The sequence below is a fragment of the Oryza sativa genome, chromosome 4 (assembly GCF_034140825.1).
Source record: "Oryza sativa Japonica Group chromosome 4, ASM3414082v1".
NCBI lineage: Eukaryota > Viridiplantae > Streptophyta > Magnoliopsida > Poales > Poaceae > Oryza > Oryza sativa.
This window is the reverse complement of record NC_089038.1, coordinates 33031429-33051215: the sequence shown is the minus strand read 5'-3', so window position 1 is coordinate 33051215 and position 19787 is coordinate 33031429. Positions and strand designations below refer to the sequence as shown.

Here is a 19787-nt window from a genome sequence, read left to right as displayed (position 1 = left end):
TGACAGTTTTGAAGCGTTGATGACATAAAAGTGGGCATCCACAATGTGCATCTAAAGTGGATAGTAAGGAATAAAATACTACTACCACGAGGTTGTATACATTGTGAGAGTAGTAAGAGTAACTAATACAAGGTAATAGGCTTACTATCTCATCATAAGGAATAAACAAATGATTTCTCTCATCTTTCTCTCATGGCTAGTGACTGTGGGGTCCAGCTTACTATCTATTTTTTTCTTTCACCATTGTGGCTACAACAACAACAACTAATATCTACTGACGTAGGGTCCACCCTTATCCTATATATCTATATAGTTGATCCCCACTTATTGTAGTTAATGTCATTTTCCTGCCTTCTGGTGAAGCCACGTCATCATCAGTTGTCAGCCGCTGGATCGATGTATTAGGTCACTTTGCAGCCGTTGGATGGACAAGATTAGTCGGAAAAAAGGAAAATGCATCACGTGCAATACAAGGCCCACCCGATGAGGCCCACGTCTGCTTGCTTCCTGGCCCAAATGGTTGAAAGTAACCTAAGGCCTAGGGTTTTGTGTGATTGGCATCGTTCGGGACTGCATGGCGACGGCGGCTGATTTGCATGATGGGCGGCTGATGGAAGGCGAGCGGATCTCTTGCGCAGCGCGCGGTCCTCCAGGCTCCATCATCCAGGGACTTGAGGCAGACCTCCATCAAATTCTCCACCAACCCTCACTCACTTAACGGCAAGCCTCAAATTGACTAATCGACTGCCACCGAGCCATGGGCTAGAGCAATTAGGTATAGTTAATTTCATTTATTCTCCAGACGTATCATCATTCTTGCACTCATTCCATTCCTCTCTTAATGCTAAATATCGATGCTTTCTCTTTCAGCACGAGCCCCTCCCGATGCTCTGCGAGCATGCAGGCTTTCAATCCCGGCGCAGCGCTCACCACAATATGTTATCAGTACTCATGTGGATTATTAGGGCTTTCATCAAGTTCCCGTCCAATTCATCTGGTGGCTCATATGGATTATCAGGGCATTGATTTGATCTTTCGATTCAGAAAATATTGGTCGATCTTGGCTGGGAATGGGATCTATATAGGGCATATATGCAGGGTTCACAGCTAATTTGTCCTTCGTCAACATGATTTCATTTGGAGCTCCTGACATCGGGCGATTGGTGTCTTCCTAGTGTTTACCTTTCCTACTCCCATTAGTATTTGGATGAGGTACATTTTCTTTCCCCTTATTCTCCTACGTTGAGTTCATTGGCTGGATCCAAAATTATCAGCTTTTGGTAAAGCTGATGTCTATACTACTGTATTCTTTTTTTTCTCCTGTTACATCAAACTTTCACGATCTCATAAGTTGATTTTCTTTACCGGGAATATTTAACATCCTTTTAGCTAATGATTATGAGTAAATGTGATGATTTATATGCCAGGAAATTAATGAGAACACGATAATTCAAGTGCTCTTATAGAATTTCACTTCCTTTTGTCAACAAACTGTACTAATTCTTTTGAGTTAAATGCAATATGTTAGCTACAATCGGTACTTTGCCTGGCCCCTGGTAGCTTACATTTGCAAGTTTCTGTTCAGACTTTTCTGGTGCAGTTGGTTTTTGTCAAAGTAATTAACTTCGTCTGCATGCTTGCTGAGGCCTGTAGCCATGCTTCTTTAAGAAAGCTTATATCTTGAATTGCAACATACTGAAATCTTTGCTGGAGCCATAATTCTTCAAAGTTATCTATATGTCCCGCAGCAACACGCGAGATATCACCTAGTTTAGTAAACATTGGTGATGTCCAAGAGAAAAACAGCATGTATAACAGGATTATGAAGGAAAGCCCATATATTATTGACAGTCCTATCGGGAGGCAAGAGATTATTCCATCCATTTCATAATAAAAAGGTTTTTGAAAAGATGTGACACATTCTAATACTATGAATCTAAATATATAATGTATCATATTCCTCCATAATCCTTTATATTTTGGGATGGAGGGAGTAATTCACACATGAGCTGAGCATATTGACAGCCCATCGCTCACTCGTACTGACAGGACAGCCAACAGCTTCCTCTTTTCTTTTTTCATCTCTCTGTAGTGCTAAGGATGTAACATCCCGGCTGTCGAGGGAAGTCCCTCAATAGCGGGGAATCGTGAGACCCCCCTTTCGTGAGTTCGGCCGGGGGCGGAGGCTCGTCTCTCGATTGTTGCTTGCTCGTCCCTAGGACTACCAGGAGTGGATGCACGTGGTCGGATTATACAGGTTCGGGCCGCTATAGAGCGTAACACCCTACTCCTGTGTTTGGGATTATGGATGAGTTTTACAAGGATTTCTTTACTCCAGAGGGCGCAATTGCTTCCTCTCTTCTGGGGTTCAGGCTTTCTGGGCCTCGTCCCCTTTCTCAGTGGGCAGGGTCCTCCTTTTATAGCTTAAGGGGATACCACATGTGCCGCCTCTACCTACCCTCCATGGGGAGGGGGAAACCCCACACCACCTTTTTTTTGCTTCAAACTGTGCCTTCTCCCGGAAGCTAAGCAATAACCGATTCTTGCGCGGAACCCGGCGCTGTCCCCTGCCTGACACGGGGGACTGCCCTGTCATTCCCTCATAAATGAACGATGACATGCAACAGCCCTTCCTCGAGTGGCGCCCGGATGTGACGGGTCATACCCACCCCCACTCCGCCGAGGACATGGGCGATGTGAGGACATGATTGCCTTATCCATCGGATGTGACGGAGACGGGCCGGTCACAGACCGGTCACATCTGATGGACAGGGGTTAGCTAGGCGCGCCGCACGTCTGCCCTGACCGCATTAAATGCGGTGAGGGACAGTTGGGGCGTCGCACATTTATGGCTGTTCAGCCTGCGCTCCCCTCTTGCTCTCTCCCTCTGCCGCGCGGCGGCCGGGTGAGGGCCTCGGGGCGAAGCCGTGGGAGAGCCCGAGGGGGTGACGTCATACCCCGAGGCCCCCCCCGGCGCTTCTACGACTCGCGTGGCGCGCGAGTGGGGCCAACCTGCGGAGTCACGTAGCCGGAGGGAAAGTAATTCCCCTCTACTCCACATACCCCCGGGCCCATATCTCCGACAGTAGCCCCCGGCGCTATATCAGATATCGATTTCCTGGGATCGTTCTGACATGGCGCCTCACGTCTCCTCAAGCGAGGGTTGTGGGCCCGACTGGGAATCCAAAAGGATACCATCGCGTGGCCAGGTTGGCGCACCAATCATGACAGCGGTTTGACCACCTCTGACTGCGCTCATGAAGAAGATGCTTGAGGCGCGATAATCGGGGGGTCACTTAGACCACGCCTCGATTCTCTCGCCTGCTACTCCTGTGGCGGTAGCGGTGACGGTTTGCCCAACTTGCGCTTATGGCCGTTCCGCACTCCACCTCGAGTGTGCCTCTGACAGGCACACTAAAGGCGGAAGCGGATACAACGGGCAACGTGACGATTGGGCGCGAGATGCAAAGAGACAAATGCGGGCGCGAAGATCGTGAGGGCAGTTATGGGGGTGCGAAAAGAGGAGGCGAGCGCGGGTGAGGCGAGGATAAAAGGGGGCAGAGGAGGAGTCTATGCCTTCTTCCTTTTGCCAACCGCCCACTCGTCCTTTCGCTTCTCGAATCCTAATATTCTCGCCAACTCATACTGTCTCGTGCTCCTCGCTCTCCACCATCTCTCCGCCGGTTGCCATGGCCCAAGACGCCGGCGACGCAGTGCTCCCTTCCTCCCGCATCACGGCAGACAGGCACCTTAGCCTCCCTCGCAAGATCATGCCGGAAGGTGCCGTCGTGCGGGCGGGAGAGTCGCGGCCGCGGCCGCGATACCCGGGGCGGTCTGTGCACCTCTTGTCCTTCGCCATGGCGGGCTTGATCCCGCCGTTCTCCAGATTCTTCCATGAAGTTCTGGATTTCTACGAGATTCATGCCTTGCATCTCGCACCTAATGCCGTGATGACGCTAGCCATCTTCGCGCATTTGTGCGAGATGTTCATTGGGGTGCGACCGACGATGCGGTTGTTCCAGGCCTTCTTCATCCCGCAGCTGCTGCAAGGCGCAGTGGTGGGGGGATGCTACTTCCAGCCTAGCCCGAGCACAGCGGGCCAGTACATTGAGAGCCACCTCCGCAAGAAATGGGAGGACTGGAAGAAGGACTGGTTCTACACCGTGTTGCCGGACCATCCGGGACTTCAAGTTCCCGCTGGCCCTCCCGAAAGGTCTGCCGCATGGCTGGCGACGTCGGAGTTGGGCGAGGAGTATGACGCGGTGTGGGATCGCCTCAGGGGCCTGCGGAGTTTGGGCCTCACGGGGGCGATGGTCTTCGGCGATTACTTCCGCTGCCGCATCGCGCCTCTCTAGGAACGATCCCGTGGAGCTTGGAAATACACTGGTCCCAACGACCCTATGCGGACGCATGTGGGCGAGCGCTGGGACTGGGGTGAGGAGGACGTGAAGAGGGTGATTCGGCCGGTGCTGGGCCTAGACTCCGTCGAGCCAACACTAATTCCCGATGGGATTCTTTCCCTCTGCTGCGACCGCGACCGGGAGAGCATCCTGGCCGTGATGTCAGCCATCGGCGCCGACAGGAGCCGGTCCAGCCGAGGTGGCGCCAGTGGTAGCGCCGTCGGCGGGGGAAGTAGTGGCGCGACCGCGGGCCGGAGCCGTGCCGGCGGTTCAGGCGGCGGTGGCTCAAGGGCGCCCGGATCGAGCCACGAATCTGGAGACGATTCCGCCGGCGACCCAAAGGGGAAACGGAATCTGCACGGGATGAAAGTAACATGATATGCAGAGCAGGTGCCTGTGCAGGCAGAAGGGGCTGCAGAGAAGACATGTCAGGCGCGTTTTGATCAGCTCTCGCCCAATCTTTCAAAGAAGAGGATCCATTCTTTGCAGGAGGACCTGCCTGCCGGTCAGTTTGCTTCAGGTGAACAACTCACAGATGAAGAGGTTGTAGAGTCTGCACATACAGAGCAAGTGCATCTTGCTCAGCTCTCGCCCAGTCCTTCAAGGAAGAGGGCCCGTCTCAGTCAGTTTGCTCCAGGTGCTCTTCCACTCACTGCACTAGAGGAAGAAGACTCTCCTAATATTGACTTTCTGGATGGTTTGCCCCAACATGCTGAGGCTGTAGCCATGACGCCTGTGAGGTACGAAAAATCAAAAAGGAAGAAGTCTTCGAAATTGGTTAAATGTTTATATGAACAGGACAGATCTGCAAGTGATGAGCGTTTTTGGTCCATTGAGCATATGGTTTTATACAACAATATTTTTAGCAAGAAGCAATGTGCTGATAACAAATGGATTGATTGGAAAAATATCAGAGATTTACCGGCGATGCCATATGTTGAGGAAGCATGTCGTGACGTTGGTCTTCATGAATTGATGGCTATAAAACAGAACTGGCATGAAGAGCTGATCAAACAGTTCTACTCCACATTGTCCATAAATGAAAGTAGGACCTCGCTGACATGGATGACAGGCAGAAATAAGAAGATTACTGTCACTAAGAGATTTTGTCAGAAGGTTCTACTTGTTCCGTCTGAGCACGTTACTAAGATTAAGCATTTGACTGATGCACAAGAAGAAGAGTTGAAGAGTGCAGATGGCAATCAAGTGAATTCATTAAACCGGATTATTAGAAAGACTATCCATCCTGTGATTGGAGATAAAGGCTCGATGCACGCATTAATTAGGGCCCTAGAGTATCATATTTTGTTCAAGAAGCCTTTTGACATTGTAGACATGATGTTCGAGGAGATGGGAAACAATCACAGGCACTGTACAAAGAGAATGCCATATGCCCCATACATCATGTTACTAATTAACAGTGCAACTAAGAATAAATTTGTACCTGAGAGTGGAGGAAATGAATGTGTAGAGCACAAAAAGTACAAAATGGAGTTTAGTTTGGACAAACAGCCAAAGGACCATAGAGCTTCAAAGTCCAAATCGATGTGTGTACCATCGAAAAAGTCCAAATCGATGCGTGTACCAAAGATGAAGTCATGATCACTTGATCTGTGGAAGCCGCGAAGATGAATGGATGTCTTCCAGAGACCAAAGTCTATATAGCTTCTCTGTTCTTTTCATTTGCACGGGACTGCTGCTGGGAGCTGGAATCTGTGATGTTGCTGGAACTTTTATTTTATCTTTTTAAAGACTTGTATTGTGTAATTATGTGTTGCTGCTGAACTGTGTGGTGAACTTGAACTTGAACTGTGTGGTGAACTGTGGAATGGCTAACGCCCTTTGGTTTTGACGAGCAATTTGCCCGTGCTTGCTGGTGTCAGGGTTGCAGATAAGTTGGTTCGGTGCCAGGTTCTTATAAAAACTAAAGTCCCGGGGCTGGGCCACGCTGGTAAAGCTACGGGCCACGCTAGTAAACCTATCGGGGCCAGGCTGGTAAACGGAGCATCTCCCGGTGAAATGGAGCAGGTGAGGGTGAAATGGAGCACGTCGGGCCAATGGAGCACATCATGATGGAGCCGTGTTGAATACCCTAAGATCACAGATTCTCTAGTCGTACCGTATCGTTGTCATGCCGTGCCGACTCCTGACGATTTTACCCTACTATGCCCATCATGACAGGCATGGTTGGCCTGTGCCTGGGCACTCCCTTAACCAGACCCAGTCCGTTAACCAGATTCAGTGCCTTAACCAGATCAACTCCCTTAACCAGACCCAACTCCCTTAACCAGGCCCAACTCCCTTAACCAGATCAAGTGCCTTAACCAGATCAACTGCCTTAACCAGGGGCAGTCCGTTAACTTAGTACATGTACATATGCAAGGCAGTGAATCCGGTTGAGGGCATACAGGCCTGGTCAAGGCACTGGGTCCGGTTAAGTCATTAGATCTGTGTGGCCTTAACCAGTGCCTTAACCAGATCAACTGCCTTAACCAGGGGCACTCCCTTAACCAGACCCAGTCCGTTAACCAGATTCAGTGCCTTAACCAGATCAACTCCCTTAACCAGACCCAACAGCATGGCTGAATTTGTAAAGGAAAAAAAAGAGTATAGAATACATGACAGTAGGAGACCCAACAGTTCAGTGACAAACCCCAACAAATAGTTCAGTTCAAAGAGTACTTCCAGTCCACGATCCTAAACCAACTCTAAATAACAAACACTAAATTTCAGCCGCTGAGGTACTTTCATCATTTCCCGTCCACCATGCTTGCAACCGGGCAGACCCAATGCCAGGCGGCTCCCACTTGAGTGGGGTTCTGGGGAAGGGTTCAGCAGCTTCCGTTGAGTCTCCAAATCACTGATTCTTGATTTGAGATCAACAATTGCTACGAAAACCAGTACGACCAAAACAGCAAAATGAGAGAGAGAGAGAGCAGGAAACCATTAAAAAAAAAGGTCACAAACAGGTTCACCACAGCAACATGCTAGCCAAACAATCAGTTTTCCAAACCGACATAGCAGTTCACAAACAACCCAGCAGCCAGCCAAGCAATCCTTCTTCTTCAGGCTGCCTCATCACCTTTTTTTAGGTCCTTTTGTTTTTCTTGATCAATTCAGAAATTTCATTAGGGACAGTTCCAGTATTATTCTTGTGGTTCAATAAGTACGGCAAAAGCCCTAACTTCACATCTTTAATGAATTCATCCTTCACCTGCAAGTCATAAAAAAAAGAGAGAAATGATGTTAGTTCTTTCAGAACTCCATAACAAAATTATAAGGTTAGTTCTTTCAACATACCTCATCATTCTTCTCTAAAAACCGGTTGAAATGTATTTCTCCAGAAGTCCCGAAATTCTCGATGAAATACATTGATGCAAACGCACTATCATTGACCTTTATGTTGGTACCAGTATATGCCACTTTGCGGTCAGGAAATTTTACTTGGTTGTATCCGCATCTTTTTAAAGCTGAGTTTGCTTTGGCTCCCAGATCAATACAAAATGGTTTCACGCTGGCCAAGGTATCTTTGTGGCAAAAAACATGGACCTGGTTTGAGCTTGAAAACACACAACATGCAACAATCCATTCTCCTTGGAAGAGAACAGGGCAGTAAATCTGTAAAAACAAACAATTGTGTAACTTGGTTTTGGGGAATTAACAATTCCAAAAAAAACAGTATTGATGCACAACTTACAGTTGTTTCCTTTAACGTGGTGGTCCTGCTACCTGATCTCAGAACCGGGAGTGCATCCACAATCATTTTCTCCAAATCTTGGCCATCCTGCACATAGGGGGGAACATAAGTTATCTGAACCAGGTACACTGCCTTAACCAGGACTGCCTGGCCTTAACCAGACACAATGACAACCACAACTGTATGGACTTAACCTGGACCTGGACTGTATAACCTTAACCAAACTGTATAGACTTGATTACTAACTTTGAGGCACCTAAAGGATTTTTATTTCAGAAATTGTGGCGCCTCTTATTTATCCAACAATTGAATCTGATTGATAAATTGATGATATATGCCAGGGAGAGTTCATGAAAGTTTGGGATGTACTGCAATAGTGGCACCACAGCAGCCTAATGCCCCTGCTCCCCAACAGTGCATATCTCTTCAGTAGATAGTGAAGTATTTGTATGAAGTGTCACAGATCTGGCCTGGACTTGATTACTAACCTGGACTGTATAACCTTAACCAAACTGTGTGGCCTGGACTTGATTACTAACCTGGTTCACTGATTTAACCAAGTGTGCCTCAACCAGGACTGTATGGCCTTAACCAGTACTGTCTAGGCTTAACCGGACCTAATGCCTTAACCATTCTTAAGTACAATTGTAGTACAATTGTTAAAAAAAACATGGGGAAACCTTTTACCTTCTCTACTGGTGAGAGAAAGATTCTTTTACGTTGGTTGTACGGATATTTATCCAGGACTTTCATTAATAATATAATAAGATCCCTGGCATCCGCACCTCCTTGGAGGGACTGTTCTAATCGAGAACCAGTCATCGAGATCTCTTCAAACTCCAATATAACCTGCTCCTTACTTTTCAAATTGAAAACATAACACATATCAGTATAGCAAGTTCTACTCTAAAAGAATATAATCATAAGGCTTCCAGAAACATACCAACCAATGGCCAGCTGATGAACCAGTTCAAGTATTTCGCCCTTAAGCAACTGGCGGGTTGGTTTATAATGGCCAAAAGGGTCAGCAGTTCTCCGTGGCCTCTGGGTAGAAGATGGTTGCACTGCTGAGGAAACTAACTCCTCCGGTTTCTCCTTTGGTTCCTCCTGCACTGCTGAGGAAACTGGCTCCTCCTCCGCTTTCTCCTTTGGTTGCCTCCTACAATAAAGTTTATCAGGCTTGGCAGTCCTCTTCATGTCAGCCTTGGGAGCTTCTCCAGAGGCAGGCCTCTTGTTTTGATTATCAGTGTTTTTCTGCAGGGGATCAACACCCGAATTCCCAGAGCCATCCAGTTTGGGTGTGGAATAAACAGCCGAAGCCCCAGCCTGGGAATTTTCTCTAGAGGCAGCCCCCGGACTCGAGGCAGCCCTCTCTTGTTGATTTTCATTCATGTCAGCCTTGGAATCTTCTCTAGAGGCAGCCCTCTCTTGTTGATTTTCACTGGGATCAACAACCGGACTCGAGGATCCACCAAAAATTTCTCCACCATCGAAACCCGCATCATCCAAACCCGCATCATCCCGATCCCTGTGAAGAAAACTACTGAGAACAAAATTGCTATATGAGAATTTTTCATCCACGAGCTCAACATCATCATCATCATCATATGAGATTTTTTCTTCCTCATCTCTTTTGTTAAGCTTGTGGTTGACAAGGTCTACGGCAGTTTCAATGCGGATTTTTTCCACCATATCCTGCAATTTTAATTCACAATTAATTCTATGGGATCTTGGATTAGGAACATAAATGTATAATTGTTGAATTACCTTGTTAATTTCACATATCTGCACTGCCTGTGTATCATCGAATTCTTTGATATACAGTAGAACATGAAAACCGCAATCATAGCTGAAAAAATTAGCCACTAAGGTGAGGAAGCAGCAGCAGCAGAAGAAGCAAAGAATATTTTGGTAAATGAGACATACTTGTTTCCTTGACGCTGCACGTCTAGTACTTCACAGATGTATTGAGATCCAGCAATTGATTCTTTTCCCAACTTCTGCAGTGTCTCTAGAATACCACAAATCACTGCCTCTCTGGACTTGCAAGGCAATGAATCGAGGATATAAATGGTGTCCTTCTTGCGTGAGATCACGATCAAGAACCAGTGTTCCTCATGAAGAACAGGTATAAATATCTGCAGGGGGAAATGTCCCATTGTAAAACTCAGAACATACCAAATTAGCTTGCTGACTCTATGGCTTTAACCAGACTTTGTGGACTTAACCATACCTTGTCAGTTCTGTGGACAATGATCTTGCACTAAAAATATACATAAAGGCTAGGGCAACCTCTAAAGTTGTTGCTGCTTTTGCTGAAAGGAGGGAGTTTGACAACATATATCTAGCACATCAGCCCTAAACTGAAAATGCTAAGTCCCTAGTCATGACAAATATATTTAGCATGTCCTATCTATGAGGGGTAAGAAGCCTACTTTCATAATCAAGCTATACTTGCAAACTTGTCACAAAAATAATCATGGCTGCACATAAAAGGATTGACATAGGCATGGTCAAGTTTGCTAACAGCTCACAAATAATATATATAAGCTAGAAAAGTAAAGGATTGATCATGAATACAAGGGTACAAACTACACTTCATTTATAGAAGAAAAATCCATAACCTACCAAATTAGCTTGCTGTCCAAGCTCATCAGCTAATGTACTTGTTCCATGCTCTGGGTCTAACAATTCATACATTGCCTTTTGAGACAATATAACTTTGTCCATGGCTTGACCCTTCCACTCTTGATTCCATAATGCACATTGTATGAACATTATGGAAGTGTTCATGTATCCTTGCTGCTTGAAACATTCTACATAATTACGTTCTGAAACTTCATGGTCCAATATATTAATTTTTATTTTGTCTTGAGTTCTGTCGAGAACATGCTCCTTGTATTGACGAAGAACATCCCTGAAGAGTTTAAGAGAGGTTAATAAGACTATCCAGTAAGAAAACCGCAGAGACCACCTCTTCTTTACCTGCCTACATCAGCACGAATGTTTATCTCATCATTGGACTCCTTATTCGATCTGATCGTCTTCTTCAAAGGACCCTGATCCTCCACTTTCCTCTTCTTAGTCTGAAAGGTGACATGGAATGTATAACATGTATGTACTGATCCAAAAAGTACATATATGGCAAGACTTATACTTACAGCGATCCCCTTCTTCAAAAGACCCTGATCCTTAGAGGTCGTCTTCTTCAAATGACCCTTAGAGATCTTCTTCCAAGGACCCTGATCCTGATCCTCATTCCCTCTCCTCTTCTTTACCTGAAAGACGATATGGAATGTGTAACATGTATGTACTGATCCAGAAAGTACATATATGGCAAGACTTATACTTACAGATTGCTTGTAATTTTCAATATATTCAATGTCGTTAGCTTGAACTTCTAGAATTTCCTGCTGGCCAAACACCGTGTCTTTCCAATCTTTAAGCTAAAAAAGGGCACGGAAGGGAATTTTATTGTTAGATGTCTATGAAATACGTGAATGCATATGCATAATTTGTACATACCTTGACACCTTTCTTAATTGCATCAATCATACTAATCACCTTTTCCTCCGTATAGTGATTCAACCGCGGGGTCTCTATGTCATTTTCTTCAGTTGTTGCAGTAAAGTTTATGTTTTCTAAGAAAAAAAGCTGTCACATACTGTTAGCCATACAACATTGCTGTTCTAAGAAAAGAAAAGAAAATATTTCAAAGATACTTACAACAAAGGACACCGGGCTGGAAACCTTCTGACCTGAATGGAAGGTTTTCAAACATTTGTTCATATGAGCAATTAACTTTTCACACCAATTAGTCTTCACTAGCTTATTTATCTCAGAGACAGCTGTCATGCTTTCGGCTGTAAAATATAATGAAGTGGTTGTAAAGATGGCAAAGTTGAATACAACCCCTATGAAAAGCTTCACTTGCAGCATGTGGTCATTATTGTCCCTAGCATTTTCAGATGCTTTTATAGCATCAGCTAAAACAAAATTATTGCTCTTCCCAGAAGCAGCAGAAAGAGCCTCCTTCACTGTAGTAGTTGATGCAGGAAGATTCTCAGGTACATCTTCCTGACCCATTGGAAGGCCAGTTAAAATATGCAAAGCTTCTTGTGATATCACCAGAGGATGCTTGGGGTCAAGATCAAGCACAACAACATCTTTATTCTGGACCTTTGCGGGCTTGCACAAAGAAGCCGTCCATATGGCAAACTGTTTATCAGGAAGCATTTCCATATTGATGCCAAGAAATGAACCAAATCCAAGACGGTCTATCGTCTTGGTTGCAGTATCTGAAAGTGTCTTTTTTAAATCTGCAAACTGGTTTAGTCGATACCGCGCTTGGTCACCTCCCTTCAATCAAACAAGCAATACTCGTGTCAACCCTTCTCATAAATTTCCATGACAATATTTTCTGAACAATATTTTCATAAACAATCATACTAATGATTGAACAGTAAACCCTTTAATCTGAACTATTTTCTGAACTACATATGCTTGTGATGGTACAATGATTTCCATGACAATAAAATGATTACAAGAGGCCATAATGTCAATGTTCTTTGCAGGGGAAATGTAAAACAAAATGATTTAATATCTACCATTATGAGAAGCAAGACCTCCATGGCTGAGATTGCTTCAAACTGAGAGCCTGAGGATTCACACCCCAGTTTCTTTCCCTCTGAAGAAATAATTGAATACTACATAAGCACAACAGGAGCCAAAATAACTACCGTGTCCAGCATTAGTGTTCTCAAACAGTACTGTGACAAACTTCCAAAGGACAAGTATGGTTACAACATTTCAATTTTGTTCTTTTACATGGCTACACAGATCACATACATTAAAAAAAATCTGCCATACAAAGTTTCTGTGGTGCCTTCTAATCCAATTTTCTGACTTTCTTGCTCATGTCAGGTACTACACCCCAAGACCCACGTTTCACTTCACTCATTATGGTGATGGTTATGAGTGTACAGTAACATTACCATCTAGTGCCATGTTTCAGCTTTTAGTAGGTCCAAGACTTAACCAGACTGTATGGCCTTAACCAGTACTGTCTAGGCTTAACCGGACCCGGTGCCTTAACCAGGACCGTGTGGACTTAACCAGGCCGAAATGTGAAGGCTTAACCGGCTTTTAAGCAGTCCGGTCAAAACAATCTTAACCGGCTTCAGTTGTCCTTCCAGCTTCACTGGCCTTAACCGGACTGCTTCAAATACGAGCGGCGCGCACACGGCGGCGCGCACGGGGACTGCTTCGGAAGAGGGAGCGGCGGCGGCAATGGAGGCGGCGGGGAGCACGAGGACTGCTTCGGAAGAGGGAGCGGCGGCGGCAATGGAGGCGGCGGGGAGCACGAGGACTGCTTCGGAAGAGGACTCTGGGGCTTCGGCGCGGGTGACTGCCCTCACGAACGATCCAGGTATGCCCCCAAGCAATCTGCCTGCCTGCATAACTAACGATGGCGGGGGTTTCGTCTGGATGGACTTGAGATTAGTCTTGTGTTCCAGTTCCACAACATTCAATTATGAGACGCACTGGTAAAATGCTTAGATAAAGGAGATAGATGAATAGAGGGAGTAGACTTCTTTTGAAGAATTACCTTTTGCTTGTTTCTGTTGGCTTCCAATTTAGAATTCAATTGCTTAATAAATAATCAAATTCGTCAATAAACTGAACACCTGCCCCCTGCTTAATTCTTTCAAAACATAAGCTGAACAAAACGTCATCAGACATTAGTTATCAACATAGATGAAAACTGAAAAATAATAGAGAAATTTTGCTTTTTTATTATTAGGGATAGATTAGAGCTAATTTTCAAATCCTGACTTTATGATTTTACAGATACTGATGAGCTCACTGTCAAGTGGTTACACGAAAACATGGAACCTCTAAGGGTATTCATCTCTGCAACCTGTTAATCACCATTTAATTTATGAGAAGGGTTGACACGAGTATTGCTTGTTTGATTGAAGGGAGGTGACCAAGCGCGGTATCGACTAAACCAGTTTGCAGATTTAAAAAAGACACTTTCAGATACTGCAACCAAGACGATAGACCGTCTTGGATTTGGTTCATTTCTTGGCATCAATATGGAAATGCTTCCTGATAAACAGTTTGCCATATGGACGGCTTCTTTGTGCAAGCCCGCAAAGGTCCAGAATAAAGATGTTGTTGTGCTTGATCTTGACCCCAAGCATCCTCTGGTGATATCACAAGAAGCTTTGCATATTTTAACTGGCCTTCCAATGGGTCAGGAAGATGTACCTGAGAATCTTCCTGCATCAACTACTACAGTGAAGGAGGCTCTTTCTGCTGCTTCTGGGAAGAGCAATAATTTTGTTTTAGCTGATGCTATAAAAGCATCTGAAAATGCTAGGGACAATAATGACCACATGCTGCAAGTGAAGCTTTTCATAGGGGTTGTATTCAACTTTGCCATCTTTACAACCACTTCATTATATTTTACAGCCGAAAGCATGACAGCTGTCTCTGAGATAAATAAGCTAGTGAAGACTAATTGGTGTGAAAAGTTAATTGCTCATATGAACAAATGTTTGAAAACCTTCCATTCAGGTCAGAAGGTTTCCAGCCCGGTGTCCTTTGTTGTAAGTATCTTTGAAATATTTTCTTTTCTTTTCTTAGAACAGCAATGTTGTATGGCTAACAGTATGTGACAGCTTTTTTTCTTAGAAAACATAAACTTTACTGCAACAACTGAAGAAAATGACATAGAGACCCCGCGGTTGAATCACTATACGGAGGAAAAGGTGATTAGTATGATTGATGCAATTAAGAAAGGTGTCAAGGTATGTACAAATTATGCATATGCATTCACGTATTTCATAGACATCTAACAATAAAATTCCCTTCCGTGCCCTTTTTTAGCTTAAAGATTGGAAAGACACGGTGTTTGGCCAGCAGGAAATTCTAGAAGTTCAAGCTAACGACATTGAATATATTGAAAATTACAAGCAATCTGTAAGTATAAGTCTTGCCATATATGTACTTTCTGGATCAGTACATACATGTTACACATTCCATATCGTCTTTCAGGTAAAGAAGAGGAGAGGGAATGAGGATCAGGATCAGGGTCCTTGGAAGAAGATCTCTAAGGGTCATTTGAAGAAGACGACCTCTAAGGATCAGGGTCTTTTGAAGAAGGGGATCGCTGTAAGTATAAGTCTTGCCATATATGTACTTTTTGGATCAGTACATACATGTTATACATTCCATGTCACCTTTCAGACTAAGAAGAGGAAAGTGGAGGATCAGGGTCCTTTGAAGAAGACGATCAGATCGAATAAGGAGTCCAATGATGAGATAAACATTCGTGCTGATGTAGGCAGGTAAAGAAGAGGTGGTCTCTGCGGTTTTCTTACTGGATAGTCTTATTAACCTCTCTTAAACTCTTCAGGGATGTTCTTCGTCAATACAAGGAGCATGTTCTCGACAGAACTCAAGACAAAATAAAAATTAATATATTGGACCATGAAGTTTCAGAACGTAATTATGTAGAATGTTTCAAGCAGCAAGGATACATGAACACTTCCATAATGTTCATACAATGTGCATTATGGAATCAAGAGTGGAAGGGTCAAGCCATGGACAAAGTTATATTGTCTCAAAAGGCAATGTATGAATTGTTAGACCCAGAGCATGGAACAAGTACATTAGCTGATGAGCTTGGACAGCAAGCTAATTTGGTAGGTTATGGATTTTTCTTCTATAAATGAAGTGTAGTTTGTACCCTTGTATTCATGATCAATCCTTTACTTTTCTAGCTTATATATATTATTTGTGAGCTGTTAGCAAACTTGACCATGCCTATGTCAATCCTTTTATGTGCAGCCATGATTATTTTTGTGACAAGTTTGCAAGTATAGCTTGATTATGAAAGTAGGCTTCTTACCCCTCATAGATAGGACATGCTAAATATATTTGTCATGACTAGGGACTTAGCATTTTCAGTTTAGGGCTGATGTGCTAGATATATGTTGTCAAACTCCCTCCTTTCAGCAAAAGCAGCAACAACTTTAGAGGTTGCCCTAGCCTTTATGTATATTTTTAGTGCAAGATCATTGTCCACAGAACTGACAAGGTATGGTTAAGTCCACAAAGTCTGGTTAAAGCCATAGAGTCAGCAAGCTAATTTGGTATGTTCTGAGTTTTACAATGGGACATTTCCCCCTGCAGATATTTATACCTGTTCTTCATGAGAAACACTGGTTCTTGATCGTGATCTCACGCAAGAAGGACACCATTTATATCCTCGATTCATTGCCTTGCAAGTCCAGAGAGGCAGTGATTTGTGGTATTCTAGAGACACTGCAGAAGTTGGGAAAAGAATCAATTGCTGGATCTCAATACATCTGTGAAGTACTAGACGTGCAGCGTCAAGGAAACAAGTATGTCTCATTTACCAAAATATTCTTTGCTTCTTCTGCTGCTGCTGCTTCCTCACCTTAGTGGCTAATTTTTTCAGCTATGATTGCGGTTTTCATGTTCTACTGTATATCAAAGAATTCGATGATACACAGGCAGTGCAGATATGTGAAATTAACAAGGTAATTCAACAATTATACATTTATGTTCCTAATCCAAGATCCCATAGAATTAATTGTGAATTAAAATTGCAGGATATGGTGGAAAAAATCCGCATTGAAACTGCCGTAGACCTTGTCAACCACAAGCTTAACAAAAGAGATGAGGAAGAAAAAATCTCATATGATGATGATGATGATGTTGAGCTCGTGGATGAAAAATTCTCATATAGCAATTTTGTTCTCAGTAGTTTTCTTCACAGGGATCGGGATGATGCGGGTTTGGATGATGCGGGTTTCGATGGTGGAGAAATTTTTGGTGGATCCTCGAGTCCGGTTGTTGATCCCAGTGAAAATCAACAAGAGAGGGCTGCCTCTAGAGAAGATTCCAAGGCTGACATGAATGAAAATCAACAAGAGAGGGCTGCCTCGAGTCCGGGGGCTGCCTCTAGAGAAAATTCCCAGGCTGGGGCTTCGGCTGTTTATTCCACACCCAAACTGGATGGCTCTGGGAATTCGGGTGTTGATCCCCTGCAGAAAAACACTGATAATCAAAACAAGAGGCCTGCCTCTGGAGAAGCTCCCAAGGCTGACATGAAGAGGACTGCCAAGCCTGATAAACTTTATTGTAGGAGGCAACCAAAGGAGAAAGCGGAGGAGGAGCCAGTTTCCTCAGCAGTGCAGGAGGAACCAAAGGAGAAACCGGAGGAGTTAGTTTCCTCAGCAGTGCAACCATCTTCTACCCAGAGGCCACGGAGAACTGCTGACCCTTTTGGCCATTATAAACCAACCCGCCAGTTGCTTAAGGGCGAAATACTTGAACTGGTTCATCAGCTGGCCATTGGTTGGTATGTTTCTGGAAGCCTTATGATTATATTCTTTTAGAGTAGAACTTGCTATACTGATATGTGTTATGTTTTCAATTTGAAAAGTAAGGAGCAGGTTATATTGGAGTTTGAAGAGATCTCGATGACTGGTTCTCGATTAGAACAGTCCCTCCAAGGAGGTGCGGATGCCAGGGATCTTATTATATTATTAATGAAAGTCCTGGATAAATATCCGTACAACCAACGTAAAAGAATCTTTCTCTCACCAGTAGAGAAGGTAAAAGGTTTCCCCATGTTTTTTTTAACAATTGTACTACAATTGTACTTAAGAATGGTTAAGGCATTAGGTCCGGTTAAGCCTAGACAGTACTGGTTAAGGCCATACAGTCCTGGTTGAGGCACACTTGGTTAAATCAGTGAACCAGGTTAGTAATCAAGTCCAGGCCACACAGTTTGGTTAAGGTTATACAGTCCAGGTTAGTAATCAAGTCCAGGCCAGATCTGTGACACTTCATACAAATACTTCACTATCTACTGAAGAGATATGCACTGTTGGGGAGCAGGGGCATTAGGCTGCTGTGGTGCCACTATTGCAGTACATCCCAAACTTTCATGAACTCTCCCTGGCATATATCATCAATTTATCAATCAGATTCAATTGTTGGATAAATAAGAGGCGCCACAATTTCTGAAATAAAAATCCTTTAGGTGCCTCAAAGTTAGTAATCAAGTCTATACAGTTTGGTTAAGGTTATACAGTCCAGGTCCAGGTTAAGTCCATACAGTTGTGGTTGTCATTGTGTCTGGTTAAGGCCAGGCAGTCCTGGTTAAGGCAGTGTACCTGGTTCAGATAACTTATGTTCCCCCCTATGTGCAGGATGGCCAAGATTTGGAGAAAATGATTGTGGATGCACTCCCGGTTCTGAGATCAGGTAGCAGGACCACCACGTTAAAGGAAACAACTGTAAGTTGTGCATCAATACTGTTTTTTTTGGAATTGTTAATTCCCCAAAACCAAGTTACACAATTGTTTGTTTTTACAGATTTACTGCCCTGTTCTCTTCCAAGGAGAATGGATTGTTGCATGTTGTGTGTTTTCAAGCTCAAACCAGGTCCATGTTTTTTGCCACAAAGATACCTTGGCCAGCGTGAAACCATTTTGTATTGATCTGGGAGCCAAAGCAAACTCAGCTTTAAAAAGATGCGGATACAACCAAGTAAAATTTCCTGACCGCAAAGTGGCATATACTGGTACCAACATAAAGGTCAATGATAGTGCGTTTGCATCAATGTATTTCATCGAGAATTTCGGGACTTCTGGAGAAATACATTTCAACCGGTTTTTAGAGAAGAATGATGAGGTATGTTGAAAGAACTAACCTTATAATTTTGTTATGGAGTTCTGAAAGAACTAACATCATTTCTCTCTTTTTTTTATGACTTGCAGGTGAAGGATGAATTCATTAAAGATGTGAAGTTAGGGCTTTTGCCGTACTTATTGAACCACAAGAATAATACTGGAACTGTCCCTAATGAAATTTCTGAATTGATCAAGAAAAACAAAAGGACCTAAAAAAAGGTGATGAGGCAGCCTGAAGAAGAAGGATTGCTTGGCTGGCTGCTGGGTTGTTTGTGAACTGCTATGTCGGTTTGGAAAACTGATTGTTTGGCTAGCATGTTGCTGTGGTGAACCTGTTTGTGACCTTTTTTTTTAATGGTTTCCTGCTCTCTCTCTCTCTCTCTCATTTTGCTGTTTTGGTCGTACTGGTTTTCGTACTAGAGTCGCTACCTTTTTTGACAGGGAGGAATACCTGCAAATGCACAGTTCTCGGCAACCCAGAAATAAAAAGTGTGGCATCCAGAAGAGGGTATTCCCGACCTCCCTCTCCCCCGCGTGGAGGGGGTGCCGAGTGCGCAACAGATCATTCGCCAGCGGGCCACAAGCGACCAGCCGAGCCCGAGGCTGGGCGGAAAAAGAAGCGGCTCCGAAAGATAGGGCAAACGGAGCCATGTCGGGGAAGCTTCATCGAGCCCCCGAAGTGGACCTTCAACCGCCCTCCCCGTAGGTATGATTGTTGGCGCTCACTTCGGTGCTCTTACTCTACCCGTTCTCTTGTCCCTTCATTTTCTTTTGTTAACATGATCTGGGTTCTCTTGTAGAGAGATTCCTTCTCAGGGAATCTCAGGGTCTGACCCCTCGCATGGGCAATCTGGGTCCGGCCAGTCTAAGGCCACGGGGTCTTCGCAGCCTCGCGGTGGGGCCCAGAAGTCACACACTAGGCCCAATCTCAAGCGACCCTCAGGCGGAACCCGA

At 44.4% G+C, this 19787-nt stretch overlaps 2 long non-coding RNA genes and 2 other non-coding genes across 4 annotated transcripts; 2 read left to right on the top strand and 2 right to left on the bottom strand.

The window, feature by feature from the left end:
* The first annotated feature begins 585 nt into the window (after nt 1-585).
* LOC136355988 (uncharacterized) lies at nt 586-1431 on the top strand. Its single transcript, XR_010740609.1, has 2 exons — nt 586-775; nt 871-1431. It is a non-coding gene; the product is annotated as an uncharacterized lncRNA (long non-coding RNA).
* A 5535-nt stretch (nt 1432-6966) lies between these two features.
* LOC9267638 (uncharacterized) lies at nt 6967-10173 on the bottom strand. Its single transcript, XR_010740580.1, has 7 exons — nt 10024-10173; nt 9865-9946; nt 9041-9792; nt 8785-8956; nt 8098-8184; nt 7701-8018; nt 6967-7614 (listed from the first exon to the last, which is right to left on the bottom strand). It is a non-coding gene; the product is annotated as an uncharacterized protein (transcript).
* A 574-nt stretch (nt 10174-10747) lies between these two features.
* Nucleotides 10748-12451, bottom strand: LOC136355972 (uncharacterized). Its single transcript, XR_010740581.1, has 6 exons — nt 11824-12451; nt 11623-11751; nt 11451-11543; nt 11259-11375; nt 11083-11183; nt 10748-11014 (listed from the first exon to the last, which is right to left on the bottom strand). It is a non-coding gene; the product is annotated as an uncharacterized lncRNA (long non-coding RNA).
* Nucleotides 12452-13272: 821 nt separating this feature from the next.
* On the top strand, nt 13273-19288 carry LOC107275805 (uncharacterized). The gene is made up of 15 exons (XR_010740570.1): nt 13273-13525; nt 13948-14000; nt 14079-14711; nt 14784-14912; nt 14992-15084; nt 15160-15276; nt 15352-15452; nt 15521-15809; nt 16300-16511; nt 16589-16670; nt 16743-17494; nt 17579-17750; nt 18351-18437; nt 18517-18834; nt 18921-19288. It is a non-coding gene; the product is annotated as an uncharacterized protein (transcript).
* Nucleotides 19289-19787: the final 499 nt, after the last annotated feature.